The 21,063-nt window shown below is 30.6% G+C and overlaps 1 non-coding gene across 1 annotated transcript; it reads left to right on the top strand.

Moving 5' to 3' along the window:
• Positions 1 to 19,878: 19,878 nt before the first annotated feature.
• On the top strand, positions 19,879 to 19,984 carry LOC143390038 (U6 spliceosomal RNA). The gene has a single exon (XR_013090203.2). It is a non-coding gene; the product is annotated as a U6 spliceosomal RNA (small nuclear RNA).
• The last annotated feature ends 1,079 nt before the right edge of the window (positions 19,985 to 21,063 follow it).

Raw genomic sequence — 21,063 nt, 5'->3', positions numbered from 1 at the left:
ATTTCTCATTTTTTTTAGTGTACATGCTATAGAATCACAATGGTCATGCAATCACATCTATACATGAATTAATAATGTCTGTTTCATTCTAATATCCTTCCTATCCCCACATTCTCTACCCTCGTCTCCTTTCACTTGCCTCTACCTAATGTAAGGTAACTATATTCTTCTCTAGTGTCCCACCCCCTTTTTTGTGGATTAGCATCCTCATATTAGGGAAAACATTTGGCCTTCGGCCTTTTTGGGATTGGATTTTTTCACTTATCATGATATTCTCCAACTTTTTCCATTTGCTGGCAATTGCGTTAATTTTATTCTTCTTTATGGCTGAGTAATACTCCATTGTGTATATGTACCACATTTAAAAAAAAAAAACTTTTCTCTATTCCTGGACACCTAGGTTACTTCAATTGTTTAGCTATTGTGGATTCAGCTGCTATAAATATTGATATGGCTGCATCACTGGAGTATAATGATTTTAAATTCTTTGGGTATAAACTGAGGTGTGGATTAGCTGGGTCAAATGGTGTCAGGGTTTTTAGCCCCCGTCTCCTCCTGACCACCAAGAGAAGCGGGAAAAGCACCCCTGACCAAGATGAGCCAAGAAAGGTAAAGGTCGACTGGTGGCCCACCCAAGCCCTCCCTCCCGGGAGGACAATCAGAGGTGCCAGGGAGAACAGTCAAAGCAGGATCTCGTTTAATAAGGAAGTACACACAGCTTATATACTGCACAGGAGACAATCAGGATAAAGGTCAGAGGGGTGGAGCAAGTTCACGTGTACATCCAGCCCATAGTCTGTAAGGGAAAGCACAATCTGTCCATGAGGGCGGAAGAGTCCCGGACCTATCCTGAGGTGGTCCGCCTCCTCCCCTCACCGCCCACAGCACCGCCTCCTGGCTGATCGCCAGGAGCTGTCCCAGCCACATGTGCAGCCTCAAGACCAGGAGGCTGGCAGCCACACGCTACAAAATGGTGATTCTATTCCAAGTTTTCTGAGAAATCTCCATACTACTTTTCATAATGGTTGTACCAATTGCAGTCCCACCAGCAATGTGTGAGTATACCTTTTCCCCATATCCTCCTCAATATTTATTGTTTTAATCCAATCTGCCAGTATATGTCTTTTGATTGATGAGTTTAGGCTGTTAACACTCAAGGTTATTACTGAGATATTACTTGCATTCTCTGTCATTTTGACTTATTTCTGTCTTCTAATTTGACTTTGCTTCTCCCTTTGTTGCATAATACTTTAGTGTAGATCCCCCCTTTGCTAGTTTTCACTTTTTTTCTCTTCTTTCTCATGGAATATTTTGTTGAGGATGTTCTGCAGTTTAGGCTTTTGAGATCCTCCTACAATGGAGGAGGGCAGTTCGTTTCCTGTACTTTGACAGATATGTACACAGTGCTCCTGCCAGCACCAACAGCAGTGAGTTTTCTGAATGCCTTTTGCTTTTCCACGGTTCTTATACATTAATGAATCATAATAATGTGTTTGTTTTTCATCAAAGAAAGATTAGCAGTGAATTCACTCTCATGGAATTCATTCCATCGCCCAGGTGCCATCTATGTGAGCTTCCTTAGGGCATCACCTGGAAGACAATACATTTGTGAAACTGAAGTAAAACCCCATGGAGTGCAGCATGTGCATTAAATCATAAGTCAATGTATTGCACAATCCTTCTGAACTGCCTGGATGTGCAGTTCACAACAAAAGGTAGTGACATACCATTAAAAACTCCCTCTGAAGTCATTTTGCTGGTGCCCATATCTTGGTTTTCATTGTTTTAGAGATTTTGGTTCAAAAAGGAGAAATGAGAACCATTTTTCTAAAGAAGAAGATTGTCATAGTTTTGGTATACTGGAATCTGTATTAGTGCCCTAGTCATTTTAGAATCTCAAAACCAGGAACTAAACACACAAAGAGGAGTTTATTTAATCAAACAATGTACATGATCTAGATTATCAGGGGAAACTGAGTGGCTGCTACATAATTTGAGTAAGTATAATTAAATTTGGAATACAGATGAGTGGCTGAGATTTTCTAGGTTTGTATAATTATTCTTTTCAATGAAACCACAAGACTACTAAGAACAACATCCTGTAATCATGAATTATCAGTCACTTCTCAAGGAACAAAAATAAAACCTCCCATCCAGGAGCTGATAGTTGAAAATTCTATAGGAGCTAGTGCTTGAAGAACATAGATAGGGTCACTCATTTAAAATTCATAAACAGGAAATAATATAAAATGTGCTTTAAATTAATCATTTTAACCATTGTAACCTCTTGCTATATTTGATTTTCCAATAAAAATTACTTCTTCTTTCAAGGCTCACTTCTCCATAAGATATACTTTTTTAAGTTTCTAGTAACTACTGCTTTTCCTTACTACTTGTTTTATTTTTCCCAGTCTTAATATTCATCTTTCTGAAACTCAGTGTACTTAACTAGTCTTTGCTTCATCTGTATCTGCCCACACTCTTAAAGATAGTACCTTTTAAAAATCTTTCTGAAATATCATAATTTGAGTATATATTTTGCCCCATATTGAAAATTTAGTTGATATTCCCTGTGATATTAAAATAGTATGTGAATATAAACTAAGTATGTTAGAAATATGACATATATATATGTGTATATATGGTTTCACAAAAAAAGTGTCTTGTATTTTTCACAGTTAATAGATCTTAGTTAAAAATAGAAGTGTCATTTTGATATCCTGTTTTTTTGATTAATTTCATTTTCTTTATCCTCTTTATATGACTTATACTTTATGTTTCTTCACTTCTTTTTAAATATTGTTTTAAGTTCTGATTTTATAATATAATAGTTTAATTTGAAGTGCTATTATAGCAATAAAATAAATACTGAAGCATCAATTAAATAAAAAAAATTTAAAGTGAGCTGAATCATCTTCTTTAATTCTCTCAATATTGTACTTCTTAAAACTTCTTGTTAACTTCCACTGTTTTGAATGGCTTATATTTATCCTCATTTATATATGTTTTTTGGGCCTACCTCACTATCTATGTATCTCTATCTACATCAGCCTATCTGGTTGTTTCCATATATAAAAATGCAATTGAATTTTGCTTTTATAATTTTATAACTTCCTTACCTTGATTAGTGTCATTCTTGTAGTAATTTGTGTTAGAATATATGGTTCTAGTTAATTTTCTAATGTATAATATTACTTTGTGTGACTATATAACAATTTACATATTATACTTTTTTAGCCTTCATATTATTTATAAATATTTGCTTTCTTTAAAAATAATGATCCCTGTATTATTATTGAATTTCCTGTAAGTAAATACATGCAAAAATGTCATTAGAATTTTAAACAATTACTGGGATTGCTCTGTTGTACAATATTCACATATATATTTTTACTGGGGGTAGTCCTACCTCATTTTTAAGAACCTGGTGATTCAAAAAACCACAGATATTATCAAACCCTATTATTTAATGCCTTTTTCATTTTAAAGAAACACTTGTTATGAACAATAAAGCTGCCATAACTTTTGCAATTTGAAGAGCAACAACAAATTTAGCATTATTTTTATTTTTTTAACTTAACAATTACACAGGTGATTAACTTTTACCACAGGTCTTGACAATCACAGCGTACATTTCTTTCTTTCTTTTCTTTTCTTTTTTTTTAACCTGAGAGTTATTATTTTCTCACTTAGAGAAAGCACTTTGTGGCTTCTCTTTGGAAGATCCAATTTGCCAGCATCTCTACTTTTGTCTTTTCAAGCTGTTACTAAGGAAAATAAGGGGTACTTGAACACAAACAATGTGATTCCCGGAAAGGGGAGTCAGGTTGAGCCAGAAGAAATAGGATGCCTGGAAAATTGTAGTATACGGAAGGGCTAAAAGAAAGAATTGTTTGTATAAGCACAAATTTGAGAGGGATGTGATAATGCCTTCAAAAGTTTTAAGAGTAACTGTGATGAAGGACAATAGACCTGAGGAACCAATAGAACTCTCCAATGACTAGGAGGAATGTGGCATATGCAGCATGAATATGCTGTCAAAGAGATGACTGGCATCCCCGTGGATGGGGGGGGAAGAAGGCACAATTTTTTAGCATGCTATTCAGAACAGCACATAGTCAAATTCATGATTTGTTTCTTTCTGGTCTATTCATTTTTGGACATCCATTTTCCATGGGTTACAAACTATGGTAAGTAAATATCAGGAGTGGCAAATAAATGATTGCTTTGAATTTCACAACCTTGGACTGCTTGACTACCCCATCTGGGAATCTTTCCAAGCAAAGATGTAGAAAGACATGCTCATTTGCAGGCAGCAGTTGTTAATGGGGCAGATTCCATGTCTGGCATGGAATCTGTGATATTGATAACTTTCAGTTTAGATGCCTGGTAGCCTTGGATAAAAGTCATATCAGTGTCCCTAAACAGCCTTGCGTTGCCAGCTGCCTGGAGGAGGAAGAATCACTTTCAAGTGGTCAGTCTCCAACCAGGCCAACTCTCCTACAACCTCTCCTTATTTAGCCCGAATTACCCCTCCTCACAATAGATTTCTTTGGTGTGTTTCACTATAAATAAAGCACTTGTGGGCATTTCCCTTTGTTAGGATCAGATCCATCAGATCTCTTCTACCCATCAAGTCCTTGCTTTAAATATATTTACCTATCTTTGTATTATTTTTTAATATTGCTTTTCAGACTTTTATTTCCAGCTGGCCCACACCTCTGAGAATTACTTATTCCCTCCCCCATCCAGGCCTCAGGTGATAAGTAAATCCACTGATGAAGGGATACCACTCTATTGTTAACTTATTTTTTTAGGTGGTGATAGGTACAATTTATATTCCTATGAAGTTAAAATACTTTTTCTATATCTTTTAAAAAACATGATCTATAAAACTTGAAAACTTTTCATGTGCTGTATATGTTACAAATACTTTTAATGCTTGGGTTCATCTGTTTTCCAACAATTTTTCCATTTCTTGAGAAGCAATTTTCTACATTTTCCCTCAATAAAAACTTCAATAATCTAATCAAATTCATTGTTGTTTCGTTTTAAAGTTGGTAGTGACTATCAGATTTTTGTTTTATCAACATTAATTCTCTTAGGATTGTTCTGCTTTTGCAATCATCTTTCTCATTTACACTCCAATTTAATAAACATGCAATATATATTGGCATAGTGAAATTATTACAGTTGTTAACTAAAAATATATAAAATATATAAAAGTGATGAAGACCAAAGATGATTCAAGAGTGCTCTTGTTCTAAGTGTGGAGACCTGTGCATGGCACTTTGTAGCCAAGGACAGATTGAAATTAATTCCACTTCACCAATGACAAGTAGGGATTTTTATCCAAGAGCAGGGTGGGAGGTTCAGTGGATTAAAAAAAAATTACTAAGATTAGGGGTTTTAAAATAAAATGGCTGGGTAGACTTATTGTAAAAGGTAACTTTTATACCTCAAATACAATTTTAGTTTATAAATAATTGGTTGACATTACAAATAAGAATTTACAAAATAAAATTAGGCTAACATTTGAACTCTTTTGTTCTGAATTGCCATAGAAATAAAATGAAGCATTTCACACAAATTAAGAGAAATCTACTCGTAGTCATTGAAAAAAATTGTTCAATCAATTTATCAATCATGCCAGAGACATATTTTGAAAGATATACTCAAATATAACTCCTTAATCTTCATTTGGTACTCAAAGCTTTATTTTATAAATATCAAAATGAACCATAAATTTAACTACTTGGACTAGGAAATATAAATGTCCACATGCTAAAGTAATCTGAAAAAGTAAAATACAGAAAAAAATAATAACTTTTAGTTTCCTGATTTCTCAAATTTTAATTAAAATATACATTAATTTCAGTTTCTATACAAAAAGTTTCACATATTGCCATTTGGATTTTATTTCTACATGCTAATTTAATAAATAATTTAATGTTAATCATTTTTGTATCTCATTGATCTCATTGTGTTAGTTTAAAAACAAAATGTGAGTTTGTTTATAAAGCTTATATAAATCAAAATAATCATCAGTAAATATGAAAACCTTTACATACTAAATTTGAAATTTAGTAGTAACATAATAATTTCTTACAAACTATTAAACTAATATTACTTTATTGTACTGTTTTTTATACCTGCTATTAAAATGTCAAACTGTTTCTGTACTATGAAAAAGTAACCTCATGTCTACAACAAATCATCTGTGTAGTCACAATAGAAAACTCTACAAGTACCTTACAAAACTATAAAAGTAAAAGTGCAAAAATAACTGTAGTTTATTGTGTTTACTAAAATTATTCCAAGTGATTATGGATTGTAAATTAGAAGAGTCATCCTTCCTTTAAATTTCAACATTCAAATTTAGACAAGAGTAAAACTTGATTCGATAAATTCACTGTGGGTTTTTTTTTAAAAGATTTTAGCCCTGCTGGTAATCATTTATGTGAAATTAGCTAAATTTTCACATATTTTGAGCCTATTTTGCTCATATATGAAAATCCACACACAGTTTTTCTGCAATTAGGTGATGACTTGTATAGTTCAAGACAGAAACTAAAAATCTTACATGTTTTTTAGTATAATATTTATCACCTAAAACTTTAAACACCTGGAAAATTTATATATCCAATAGATCATTTGAAAATGATTAGCAAGTGAATATGTGAATAATATGTGTCATGGAGAAGAAAGAAAATGAAATGATAAAAATAATAAATATATATTCTTGGTTTAATTTTAATAAGAACTAGGAAACATAAATATATTTTATAGTTTTGTAAGTAGCACATTTCTATTTTTCTAAAAAACAGAATATGTATGATTTCAAATAGAAAATAAATAATATAGAAAGAAATTTATTATACATTCCATAGGTCAGTAGAGTTTATGAAGATAAGTCATTTATTTGTGAATAACTCGATTGTCTAAATCAATCCATTATTTTCTTTTTCAGAGAGAGAGAGAGAGAGAGATTTTAGTATTTATTTTTTAGTTTAAGGTGGACACAACATCTTTATTTTATTTTTATGTGGTGCTGAGGATTGAACCCAGCACCCCGGAATGCCAGGTGAGTGCGCTACCGCTTGAGCCACTTCCCCAGCCCCTCAATCCATTATTAATTGGAATATTTTCAGTTAACAAAATAAACTACAATTATTTGATTAAGTTTCTCTTTTTCTCTCAAGAATAATTCCTCAAGAAGCAAAACCAGATAAAGAATGCTTTCCTAGACAAGAAAACTTATTTAAAAATTACAGATGCATGCTTAAATATCAAAATGGTCATCCCAGTCTTTTCATTTATGCAGAGGGAATTAACATCCCAGAATTCACTATTTAATGAGCATTAATTTAATAAAACTTTTAAGAAATATACTACTATTTACTTAACATAAATAACACATTCTTAGAAATAAGAATTGAGATGATAAAATGCATGTGCCATAATTCATGTTAAGCTAAATTGAAAATGTTTGTTCTCATTCATTGCACTTCCTATAGATGGTTAAAAAAATGAAGAATTATGTGAAACCAGGATGATTTTGTCTTAAAATCTAAATAAATGTCCCAAAATTAGAATTTAAAAGTTTTATCTTTGCAACATAGCCAAATAACTAGTAAGCCATTATCTATGATATATTCTTAGCATTTTTCTCTTGGAACTAAGGTGGCTGTCAAACCCACTCATCACTTCAGTCTTAAAGGGAAGCTTCTTGGTGGGTGCAGGAAGGAAGCTTTACCAACCACTTTTATCATAAAGACAAAGCTTTCTCAAAGCTCCCCAAGAGGTATTTGCCTAATTTTCACATAAGTACTCATTTCCAGGAGGCCAAGAAATTGGGCATTGACATTTTCACCTCCTTATATAGATAGAAAAAAGAGAAGGCTGATGGAAAATTATAGATTCATAATTTGTCCAATAGTGTCTAAACAATTTAAATCAACAAAAAATGTGTTTAAGAAAAAAAGCTTACACGTTAATATTTTTTTGGAGAAAATGTAAGATGATTTGTTGATTTTATGTTTCTTGACATTAATGTAAATTATTTGTTATGTATATAAAAATTAGGTTGCGTAGGCCAAGCACTGCTGCTCATACCTATAATCTCAGGGACTTGGGAGCCTGAGGCAGGAAGATCATGAGCTCAGGCTCAGGGATTTAGCAAGGCCCTAAGCAATGCAATGATATCCTGTCTCTAAGTGGTTAAGGGGCCTTGGGTTCAGTCCATAGTACAAAAACAAACAAACGAACAAATTAGATTGCCTAAATCATGGTAGAAATAGGCACAAGTGGAAGCCAGAAATTTATTTTAATACCTGGTACTCTACTTTTTGTGGCATTTATTTAGAGTTCATATGTTATTATCATTTCAGAGTATAGGTTGAAAACTTGATCGGCCAAAAATGTTTCTCTAATCTCCCTGTGGTGATTGAAAATGTGACATTTGGCTTTTTGATGCTGTTTCAAATATGAACTTCACCTCTTTTTGTCTTAGCTCTTGGTATCATCTGCAAAATTTCCATAGACATGAAACACCTTGTCTCTCGATCATTGACAAAGGAATACACACACATTTTTGCTCGCTTATAGTACTGTATATTTAAATAATCTTTAAAGACACAACCTCAATATGTCACTAATTTTTAAGTTCAGTTGTGTATTCTAATGGAAATAGGCAATATTTTGCTGAGAATGTCTAGGTGAATTTTAACATAAGGTCTTATACACATTCTTTCTTTTCTGTTATTCTGCCAGAAATAAATCATGTTTGATCTAGGTGTGAATACCTTCCTAGTTTTAAAGCTTTAACACGTCCCTTCCAAAGTTCAGCTGGTGAAACTGAATTGACAAAATTATGGAATTAAGATGTGTATTATTTGAGAAATGATTAGGCCATAATCATTCATAATCAATCATAATCTGGCCCTTATACAGTAGACTTCATGCAGCATTTAGATAGCTGGCCCTTCCACCTTTTGTCACATGAGAATCAGCAACCAGGTTGCTTCTAGGAAGCAATTTGCATCCTTCCTCAGAAAATCAAGCCCTCTAGCTCTTAGATACTGGATTTTCCAGCTTCCATAACTGTGAGAAAGTAGATGTGTCCTTTGTTAATTATTTAGACTTGGTTATTTTGTTATAGAAATACAAAAAAGAAATCTTGGGAAAAAATTATTTGTAAACTATTTCCATTGGTAGCAAATCTGTGCTCAGCTTTCTGTCAGTGATTGTATCAAATATTAACGTTCTTTATTGATATTTTCAATAGAAAAAAAATAAGTTTAGCTCTGTTTGCAAAGGATGAGTGAGCCATAGGCAGTGTTTTTACTATACTCATCATTCTTGTGTGTATTCTCAGGCAATGGGTTTTATTTCCATTTTTTTTTCTTTGTGAGAGGGAATCAATACTAAAACATGTACATCACAGCCCAGAAGTCTCAATGGACATTATCAGGATGCTTTTTGTTCTTTGGTTTGTTGACAAAAATGTAAAATAAGTTGTGAATTTAACTAAAAAAGTGAAAACAAACGTGCATTGTAATTAAGTACATTTTGTGGATCTTATATGCCTTATAGGTAAAATGAGTCAGGAATGATTTTAAAAGTGCCTATTAGCTTCCAAATTCTATAAATCATATAAAATTAAGTATATTGTGTAGTAGAATATTAGTATAGTGCAGTCATAATATGTAGGTGATTTAATATCACATATACTCAGTAGTAATGGATGATTTTCAGAGCAAAGACTACAAATGTTATTTATGCAGGCTTAAAATGCAAAATGTCAATTTGTGCTTTGAATTATTACCTAGGAAAATTATGCTACAATCTAATGGTTTTCACTGACATTTAATTCCACAATAACTAATTACAGTATTCTTTTCATTATATATTTGAGCCCATTATAACTTTACAATGTTATAAATAATTTATCTTTTACTCTCACTGATTATTATGGTATATAAATATTCTATAGTATGCATGAAATGTAACTATAATTTTCATGTTAACATAATTAATCTCATTTTGCATATTAAGCAACTTATTATATCTTTAAAAATTCAACTAGTGTATTTATTTAAATTTATTAGTCCAAATTCATAGACATTAGTTCCTTTTTAATTTGTAGAGGTAGAAATATTTAATGCAATTATGCTGCATACAAATTTGTGTCTAGGAGAGACACATGCTTATAGAAACTTAAAAAAAAATTAAATTCCTCAAAATTATTATGTCATTGCTTTAATTAAATCTTGATTTGAACTGGAAATTATGAAGTAATACCATTGTGACAAGGTAAGGTGAAAACAATTTTTATTAAACTATTTATTTATACATGTATAGTTTATACATTGAATGAAGAAAAACTATGTTTTGAACTATTCTATCCTATTGAATTTCTAGGAAATGTCCACAGAAACATATCTCCCTCAATTTTACATTAAGAATGGAATTTATGGGGCTGGAGTTGTTGCTAACTAGTAGAATGCATGCCTAACACGGTGAGGCACTGGGCTTGGTCCTCAGCACCACATAAAAATAAATAAGTAAAATAAAGCTATTGTGAACATCTACCAAAAATAAATGAACAAAAATGTAATTTATATGTTTGCATTCTAGTATGGCTACAATTAATGCAGCTATTAGATGACTCAACAGAATAATGACATTATTTGTAAACTTTTTGTCTTTGAATAGTGTTGTTTGAAGTGAATATGGCTTATAAATAGTTTTCTAATATTATAATTCATTTAAATGTTTTCATGCGTCATTTTTTTCTTATAATTTTTTTTTGTAGAAAGAAGCATTGAGTTATTCTTTATTTCAGTCCAAATATGTCTTTAATTTGTTTTGAAATTTAGTGACACAAAGCAGAATAAAAAAAAACTATATTATCCAATTGTTCCTCAAATATGTATTTAATACTAGGGCTTAATAGTTAAAATACCTTCAAAATATACTAAGTTTTAGAAAACTAAAAAAGGGCTGGAGTGTAGCATGGTAGAAGAACACATGGCTAGCAAAGACAAGGCCCTGGGTTTGAGTCCTAACTCTGCAAAAAACATCCAAAAACTTTTATATATTATTAAAATATCTGTTAATAATATAACATTATAAGAGAATAGATGATAAAATTGGTGTTATAAATGTATATATACTGAGAACTCAATTTCATAAATTAAGGTAAACATTTGTAGATATTAATGGAAAAAATTTATAAAAATTAATTAATATTTTATGTTCTCTGATGCCAATGCATTTAGTTCATCAAATATATGCAAACAAAATCTATAGCCACCTTAGAGATGTGTCAGTAAATAATTGGCTCATGTTAAAAACTAAGATTATAAGAGATATTTAAACATAATGAAGTACAAGTAACATAGCAATACTTTGTAAAAGTGTACTTTTGTAAAAATAGTAAAAACCATCATGTTAAGGAAAATAAGTCAAGCTCAGAAGGTTAAGGGTATATGTTTGCTCTCATATGTGGACGCTAGAGAGGAAAAAGGAAAACAAAGGTTGGGGTGGACCTCAAGAAAAGTAAAGCGAGATTAATAGAAAAAAAGAAATCAAGGGTTGTGTGGTAGGTACGGAGGAGGCCAATGCTGGGGAGTAGCCAAATTATATTGTTATATTGAGTGCATGTGCAGATATTGTAATGACAAATTGAAACAGTATGTACAACTATAATGCACCAACAAAATGTGGAAATTGAAACAAATAAAATATTGTTAAGAAAAAAAGAAGAAAATATATTTATATACTAATGATTAATTGGAAAAGTGAATCAAAATGTGGAAATGACAACCTAGAGATATTGTCTTCATGGTTAACACACATTGTGGCACGCAAATATAAGTAAAAACAACAAAGGAAAAAATAATAAGATGGATTAATATGTTGAATTGGAATACAGTAATGATATGTATGTATAACTTCATAAAATTAGATTTAATTGTGTTAACAATGATTTTTTTTCTTTTAAGTAGAGTTCAGGCATCTCCAAAATATCTTCTTATGTTTCAGGTACAGACAGAAAATCAACAAAATTTATAGCAATCTCTCTTCATATTAGTCATGAGAAAAATAAAATCTAGAAATCAGAACATAAGGATTACTTTGATAAAAACAGAATAAAATGAACAAAAAAATAACCAAGGAATAACAACAGTGATAACATAAAAGAGATCTTCAAATTATAGCATATCTGAACTTTACAAAATTGAAATTAAAAAGGAAAACTGTTTTATTTTGTACACCGAGAAAGACTAAAAGCCTTTAAGAACTAAACATTTACAGATATGCTTGAGTGAGTGGGGCTCTGACTCTTACAAAATATAGTTCAGATCGTCTTTAAAAAAAAACACAGAATAATACTACAAATATTAGAAATATTGGGAAGCTGATTTATGCAGTATTGAAGCTTATTTTTAAAATTAGAGCATCAAAACAAAATTTATATTTAGGATTGAAAATGGACTAAAACTAGTGACTGAGCAACCTAATAGAATATATTGTGTGCTTCATTCATCAATAGTACTAGAGAATTAGACAGTAAGCTGGGCATGGTATTGTAGGCCTATAATCCCAACAACTTGTGAGGCTGAGACAGGAAGATATTGAGTACAAAGCCAGCCTTAGCAAAAGTAAGATACTAAGCAACTCAGTGAGATCCTGTCCCTAAATAAAATACAAAATAGGACTGGGGATGTGACTCAGTGGTCGAGTGCACCTGAGTACCCCCCCCCAAAAAAAAAGAAAAAGAAAGAAAGAAAGAAAGAAAGAAAGAAATTAAAATGAAGGAGTTTTAGATAGTAAGTAAAAAACCTGCTTAGTACTGGGCTTTGGACTGGGAACTCTACTCAGCATGAGAACATTGCACTTAAAAATGTGTTGAATGTAGCCAAAATGTTTTATGAGAAAATAAATTTCTTTTTTAATATTGTCTTACACTATTCTCTAGACATTAACACAAATGGATATGTCAAAAACAAAAAAAAGGAGACAAATAAGAGATATACTGTGTAAAAAGTATCAAAGGCAAGAGAAATAATCTGGCAAAAGTCAGGAAATTTCTTTTTAGAAATGTGTATAAGAAAGGTACCTAAGTAAAATTTTTGAAATGAAGTTTAGTTAGTAATATATATGTGTATATATGCATGTGTATTTGTGTGTGTGTGTATATATATAATGTTTGAATAAAATCAAAATTTATTATTTGCCATTTTTTAAAAAACAGAATTTATCTTCTAGTTATGAAGTTTAGGAAATTTTATTTTTGGATCATGAAAATAATTAATAAAATTTAAAAAATTTTTTAAAAAGCATTTCTTTTTTAAAAATTAAATTCTTGAATATCTGCATAATTATTGTGAAGTCTATCTGGAACAATAAATATTAATACATTTGAACTCAACAAAACAGAAACATGAAACTCTCAAAGAACTCCAGATTGTTTTGAAAACTAAGTGAAACCAATGAAAATGTCCTCTGGGATCCGATCACTGATATCATACTCAATGTGATTGCTTAACTAAGCATTAAGTTCCATCAGGACTTCAGAAGAGTCAATTAATCACTTAAAAAATGCTTATACATAGAAATTTAAGTGCAGTTCTGGAAGAAGGTAAGGCTGAACTTGAAAAATGTTTAACTTTTCAGATTATGTCTAAGATCTACAAATCAGAGATTTTTTTTGCTTGTGTGTTCTTTTTAGATATATATGACAGTAGAGTATATTTTGATATATATACATGGAGTAGAGCTTACTAAATAGAATCCCATTCTTGTGATCATACACCATGTGGAGTTTCACTGGTCATGTGTTCATTTCTGAGCACAGGAAAGTTATGTCTGATTCACTCTTGTGTATTACATATTCCCAGCTCCCCACCCTTCCCTTCATTCCTCTTTGTCTAATCCAAGGAACTTTTATTTCTTTCTTCCACTCCCTTCCTTGTTGTGGGTTAGCATCAACATTTCAGAGATACTTAAATATACTTTTTAGATCTGTCATACTGTTTTTGGAGACTCTTGGAAATTTTGTTGTCCTATTTGTTCAAGGTTGTAAAAGCTACAAATTTACTTGAGTTGTATGTAAAAGAAAGGTAAAAAAGATTTATTGATACACGTAATTAAAATCACATAACTATGTATTTACAACATAATAAGTTGAATAAAATAAAACAATACATTTTATTGTGCTGATAATAAACCAGCTACATTAAACTTATCTTTCTGCTATAGATGAATAGAAACCTTAAATTTAGTATATATTTGCTATTTTTGAAAATTTAATTAGTTACACATGGGAGTACAATGATCTTAACATATCATACATTTAAATCAGATTGGGTATAATTTCTCATTTTTCTGAGTGTACAGTTTGCAGAATCACATTGGTCATGCAGTCACGTCCTTCCTTTCCCCACTTCCCCTCCCCTCCCCTCACTTCTCTCTGCCCAATCTAATGTGACACACTTTTTTTTCTTTTTCCTCACATCATCATACATGTATTTAGTATATGTATTTAGTATATATATATATATATATATATATATATATATAGTATATATTTAATATATGTATGTATATATATTCATACATGTATTTAGTATATATTTTAAGAAAAAATGGTATTGGCAGTAATAAATTCAAAGAAGTATTCTTAAAATAATAGAGGTATACTAGCTCAATCTAATACTCATCACAATTTCTGGAAGGGGCATTTTCTGATGAAAAGTTCAGGACATAAGGGACCAATCAAATATATTCAGAATCTCCTTGCTGTTTTGAAAAATTTTCCCACCTTTTAGATTGTGTGTCCATACAATGAGATTTAATTTTAATTTTCTGTTCATTCTTTTTAGATATACATGACACTAGAATATATTTTGACATATTACACATACATGGAGTATAATATTCTAATTAGGATTTCATTCTCGTGGTTTTACATGTTGTGAAGTTTCACTAGTCATATATTAATATATGAACATAGGAATGTTATGTCCAATTCTTTCTACTGTCTTTCCTCTTCCAATATCCCATTTCTTCCCTTAATTCCCCTTTGTCTAACCCAATGAATGTCTATTCTACCCCCTCTTCCTTATCATATGTTATCATCCACATATCAGACATAATATTCAGCTTTTGGGTTTTTTGGACTGGCTTATTTCCCTTAGAATAGTATTCTTCAGTTGTTTCTGTTTACCATCAAATGCCATAATTTCATTATTCTTTTTGGCTGAGTAACATTCTATCACACAATGAGATATGAATAAGCCTAATAGTAACCATTATCCAAAAGGAATGGTTTATAAAAAGAACTATGAGAAGGCAACAAGACATTTGTGAAATTAATAAGAATTGCCAGGATAGAAAAATTGAAACTATAGAAAATTTTCTAGAGCATATTTTTATAATTTTGAGTATTCATTTATAAAATATGCAAAAAATCATAATATAGTGATCAATAATAAAGTGATAAAATAACATGGAGTAAAAGACAATGTAGTTGTTATAATTAGTAAAAGACAATTTAAAATATGGAAGTAAACAATGCATAGGATTGTATACCTCAAAATAGAAGTAGAGTATACATTAACAAAACAAAATAAAATTAATATATATTTGGTGGACATAACAACAAACTTGACATAGTATAAGAAAGGTTCAAAACAACTGATGACTAATCAAAAGAACATATTCAAATAGAAAGTGATGAAAATTTAAACAGAACAAAAATTTGGAAACATGAAACATAATAAAAAAGAGAGATAGCCTACTAGGAATTGGATTTCCTTTGGAAAAGAGAAGAAAGAAAAAAGCAATATTTGGAGAAATAATAATCAAAGGAGTTCCATGTTGATGTTGAAAATTTGATAAGCTCATTATACACCAAAAACAAATTAAATTTTTCTTAGAAACAGCATTAATTTTATGATACTGTTGAAAATTAAAGATAATGAAATCAGAAGCATGTATTAGTGCATGCCCATAATCCCAGTGACTTGGGAGGCTATGGTACGAGAATGGCAAATTGGAGGTCATCCTCATCAATTTAACTATACCTTGTCTCAAAATTTAAAAAAAAAATAAATTAAATTAAATTAAAAGGGCTGGACGTTAAGCTCAATGGTAAAGTGACCCAGGGCTCAGTCCCTAAAAACTCAAAATAAATTAATAAACAAGCAGATAAAAATAATGAGAAAATCAAATAGTGGCTAGAGAAGAATGTAAGAATCATTGACTTTTAACACAAATCATGAAAGACAGGAAAAAATATATGAATCAATCTAACAAAAGATACGAAAGACCTCTACAATGAAACTACAGGACCCTAAAGAAAGAAATTAAAAAAAAAAACCAGAAGATGGAAAGATCTCCCATGCTCCTGTACAGGCAGAATTAATATTGTCAAAATGGCCATACTACCAAAAGCATTATACAGATTTATTGCAATTCCTATTAAAATCCCAATGACATTCTCCATAGAAATAGAAAGCGCAATTATGGAAATAATTTGGAAGAATAAGAGACCCAAAATAGACAAAGCAATCCCTAGTAAGGAAAGTGAAGCAGGAGACATCACAATACCAGATCATAAACTATACTACAGAGCTATAGTAACAAAAATGGCAAGGTATTGGCACCAAAATAGACATTTAGACGAATAACGCAGAAAGAAGACACAGAGACAAACCCACATAAATACACTTATTTCATGCTAAACAAAGGTGCCAAAAACATAAATTGGAGAAAAGACAAACTCTTCAACAAATGGTGCTGGCAAAACTGGAAATTAATATGTAGCAAAATGAAATTAAATCTCCATCTCTCACCCTGCCAAAAAAAAAATCAACTCAAAGTGTCTCAAAAGCTCAGGAACTACAACAGAGACACAGCCCCTAACAGAAGAAGTAATCCCAAATGTTCACTATGTCAGTCTAGAATCTGACTTCCTTAACAAGAGTCATAAATTACATGAAGTAATATAAAGGATAAATAAATGGGATGAATTCAAATTAAAAAGCTTCTTCTCAGGAATGGAAACAATTAATGATGTGAGGATAGGGCCTATTGATTGGGAGAAAATCTTTACCACATGTACTTCAGATAAGGGATTAAACTCTAGGATATACAAAGAACTAAAAAACTTTAACAGGAAATAAATAAATAACCCAATTAAGAAATGGGTTAAGGAATTAAGCAGACACTTCACAGAAGAAGAAATACAACTGATCACCAAATATAAGAAAAAGTGTTCAATATCTCTAACAATTAGAGAAATGCTAATGAAAACTATACTAAGATTTCATCTCACTCCAGTCAGAATGGCAGTCATCAAGAGTACAGGCAACAACAAATATTAGCGAGGATGTGGGGGAAAAGGTAGATTCATACATTGCCCGTGGGATTGAAAATTGGTACAGTCACTATGGAAAGCAGTATGGAGATTTCTTAAAAAACTTGGAATGGAACATCATTTGACCCAACTATTTTACTCCTTGATTTATACCCAAGGGACTTAAAATCATCATATTACAGTGATGCAGCCATGTCAATGTTTACAGCAAACAATTCACAATAGCTAAACTATGGAACCAACCGAGGTGTCCCTCAATAGATGAATGTAGAGAGAAAATGTGATATGTGTAGTCAATAGAATATTATTCAGCTGTAAAGAATAATGAAATTAAGGCATTTGCCAGTAAATGGATGGAGTTGGACAATATTTTGCTAATCAAAATAAGCCAATTAAAAAAATGCTGGATATTTAATATGCAGATGATAATTCACAATGGAGAAGTGCACTAGAGAAGAATAGAATTGTGTTATATTAGGAAGAGGGAAGTGAAGGGAGGGGAGGTGAACAGATGCAGGGATAAGAAGGATAGTAGAATGAAAGAGACATTTTTTATTTTATGTATTTGTATGACTGAATGATTAATATGATTCTACAACATATACACTCATATATATGAGGAATTATATCACATCTATGCATAATATATTAAAGTACAGAAATGCACTTTACTGTCATGTATAACTAAATAAAACAAATAAAAAATTTAAAAAGAAACATGTTTTTCAAGCTAAAGAACATTGGTTTAATGTATAAAAGAAATCAATAATGTTGATAAGGATAAATATTAGGGTAAATTTTTTTTGAAAGAAAAAATATTAACTGTTTAAATTTTAAACAATTACAATTTCTTTTATGGCATATATCATTTTTAGAAGTAAAAATATAAAAACAAAATCAAAATTGTATGATGACTAGAAATAGTAGACTGCACTTTTTCTTATGGTAAGAGAACAAATTTATGATAAACTAATTAGTTACAAATGTATTTTTTGTGACTTTTAGTGTATCTGTTAAATGCAATGATACCAAAACTGCCCAAGAAATATTAATAAAATGCCAAAAAATGAATACTCAAGAACCCAATTAATGAAGTATAATAAATAAAAGATAGAATTGAAAAAAAATTTAAAAAAATTATAATGCCCCAAAAATAAATAAATGAAAACTTACATCACATACAAGAATCAAGAAAAACAGATAACAAATAACAATATAATAGTCCATAATAAAAATATATAAGTAATTATATTAAACCTTAAATGAATGAACACTTAAATGAAGTTCAGTTATGACACTGAATTAAACATAAAAGTAACTTAATATATCACACTCACAGAATAAACAAGGTAAGGTCTATACATCTGAAGAAAATATATGAAAGATATTTAACATATGAATCACCTGGCATGGGTTTACAACAATAAGATAATGGAGTGTTTCACACAGTAAGCATTGCAAAAAGGAGATCTTTATTATAATCATTAAGTGCTTACTTCAACAAGAAGATGTAATAATTAAATTTTGTTTGGAGAAGAAAGTAACTACTGTAATACCTTTGATCAAAGGATAATTCTCCCGAGTGAGATGTTCATCCTCTTAGACTGAGGGCACAGCTGCAGGAGGGATGCACATGGAGAGGTGAAGGAGGTAGGGGATATCTCCTGATCTAATCAGATCAGTGGAATCCACCTGATGGTCAATGAGATGACATATATTATAGCTTCATACAAAATAATAGAATTTTGTGTGTACTTAATAATAACTTTTAATAACAGTGGAAAGAAATTTGCTGGATTGAATACATACATTAGAAGGAAATGAAATTTTAAAAAAATCAATGATCTAAGCTTCTAACTAAAGTATTAGGCAAAAGAACAGAAATTTAAACCCAAAATATAAGAAAAGAGAGAAAAGAAAAACAGCAATATTTTTTTTAAAAAAATGATATAGCATTCAAATAGAAAACATCTCCAATAGAGGATATCACTAATGCAAAATTTCAAGTGTAGAATTATTACTATAATGACAAAACTTTCCAGAACTGAATGAGAAAAAGAGAGACCATAAATTATCATTATCATGAATAAAATAGAAAATTCAGTATAGATATTAAAGTCAATTAAAAAAGATTAAGGGATAATATAATAAATTTCTCCCAAAACTTGAAAACTTAAATGAAATGTACCAATTAGTTGAAAATCACAATTTAAAAAAAATCTAAATACATTCATACATACAAATAAAATTGTAATTTTTATTAAAGACTTTGCACTGTAAGTCAGAAAATGTCATTCATAGTTATTTCTATAATAATATTTATTAGTCCTAAAATCCTAAATTGACTCTTAATTCAAAAATGGAGATACTGAATTTCTGTGCTACTTTCATTATTGCTGTTGAAAAATGAGCATTCAGTGACACTTGTTTCTGTGAAATCAATCTTACTTTGATTTTTGGTTTTCTATTAGTGTTGTGATTGTTCTTTTGTACTTTCTCTGAATTCACTTGTATTAAAATGGGAATGATACAGAAAAGGTTAGCATGGCTCTGCACAAAGGTGTTATAAAATTTTGTGAAGATTACTAGATTTTCTTTAAATTCTCAATTATTATTATTATTTTTTATTACAGATATTTTCTTTCTACTTGTTTTCATTTTTAAAAATCATGTCAGGGCTGTTGCTGTGGCTCAGTAGTAGAGTACTTGTGTGAGGTAAAGGATTTGATTCTCAGTAACACATATGAAAAAAATAAATAAAATAAAATTTCTATAACAACTAAAAATATTTTTAATGCCAAATTTTTTATGGTTTCCATTTTTTTTTGCTAAAATTTTGTAGATTGACTTATACTTCATACTTTGTAGTAGGTCTGATTGTTTCATAGTATGTCTGATAATTTTAATAGCTAAAATTATTAATTATTTTCTATTGTTTATTGCTTCCTATTCATGTTTTCCTGTGATATTATTGTTCTCATAATCTTTTACTGGATGCTAGGCATTATGGTTTAGAGTTGTTTCTAGAAAAAAAAAAACAACTATAGATTCTTTATATCTTTCTTCAGTGAACAATTTAATTCTCTCAGGTGTTTTTAAATCACTAAAAATATAAATCATATTAATCTAGATTCATAATGTAATATCATTTCTATGATTCAGAACCACGTGAGATATGTTTTAACTCTTTCCTATGGTATGTTCCAAAGTATAGACATTACAGCCATGGATCATTGAGTAGGTGGTTCTTTTAGATTTCCATACCCTGCAGCTCCTGAACTTCCACTTTTGTTCCCTTATTATTTTGGCCTCTCATTTACTTCTTCTGGACTGTGAAATGTACCAAGAGCCAAAATGGTTCCAAGGGGTAGGATCATGTCTCTGCTTTTAGGTTTTCTCACTCATCATTGCCTGGTGATTTCAAAGTTCTTCGATTGTAGCACCTCCAAAACAAAACAATTCCCTTCTTCACACTTTTCCCTCTATGCTTCAACATTTGGGGAGCTGTCCGATTATGGACCTATTCTATACAAGCATTTAACTAGGGATACTCACTAAATGCCCACATGGTCACAATTCTGTACAAAAAAACAAACAAACCCTCAAAAGTTAAAAGAAAATTCTGTGGAATCTGTTTTAACAAAACACTTTTTCACAAGTGCTTTCTTTGACTT

Source organism: Callospermophilus lateralis, chromosome 11 (assembly GCF_048772815.1).
Source record: "Callospermophilus lateralis isolate mCalLat2 chromosome 11, mCalLat2.hap1, whole genome shotgun sequence".
NCBI classification, from domain to species: Eukaryota; Metazoa; Chordata; class Mammalia; order Rodentia; family Sciuridae; genus Callospermophilus; species Callospermophilus lateralis.
This window is presented reverse-complemented; position numbering and strand designations above follow the sequence as displayed.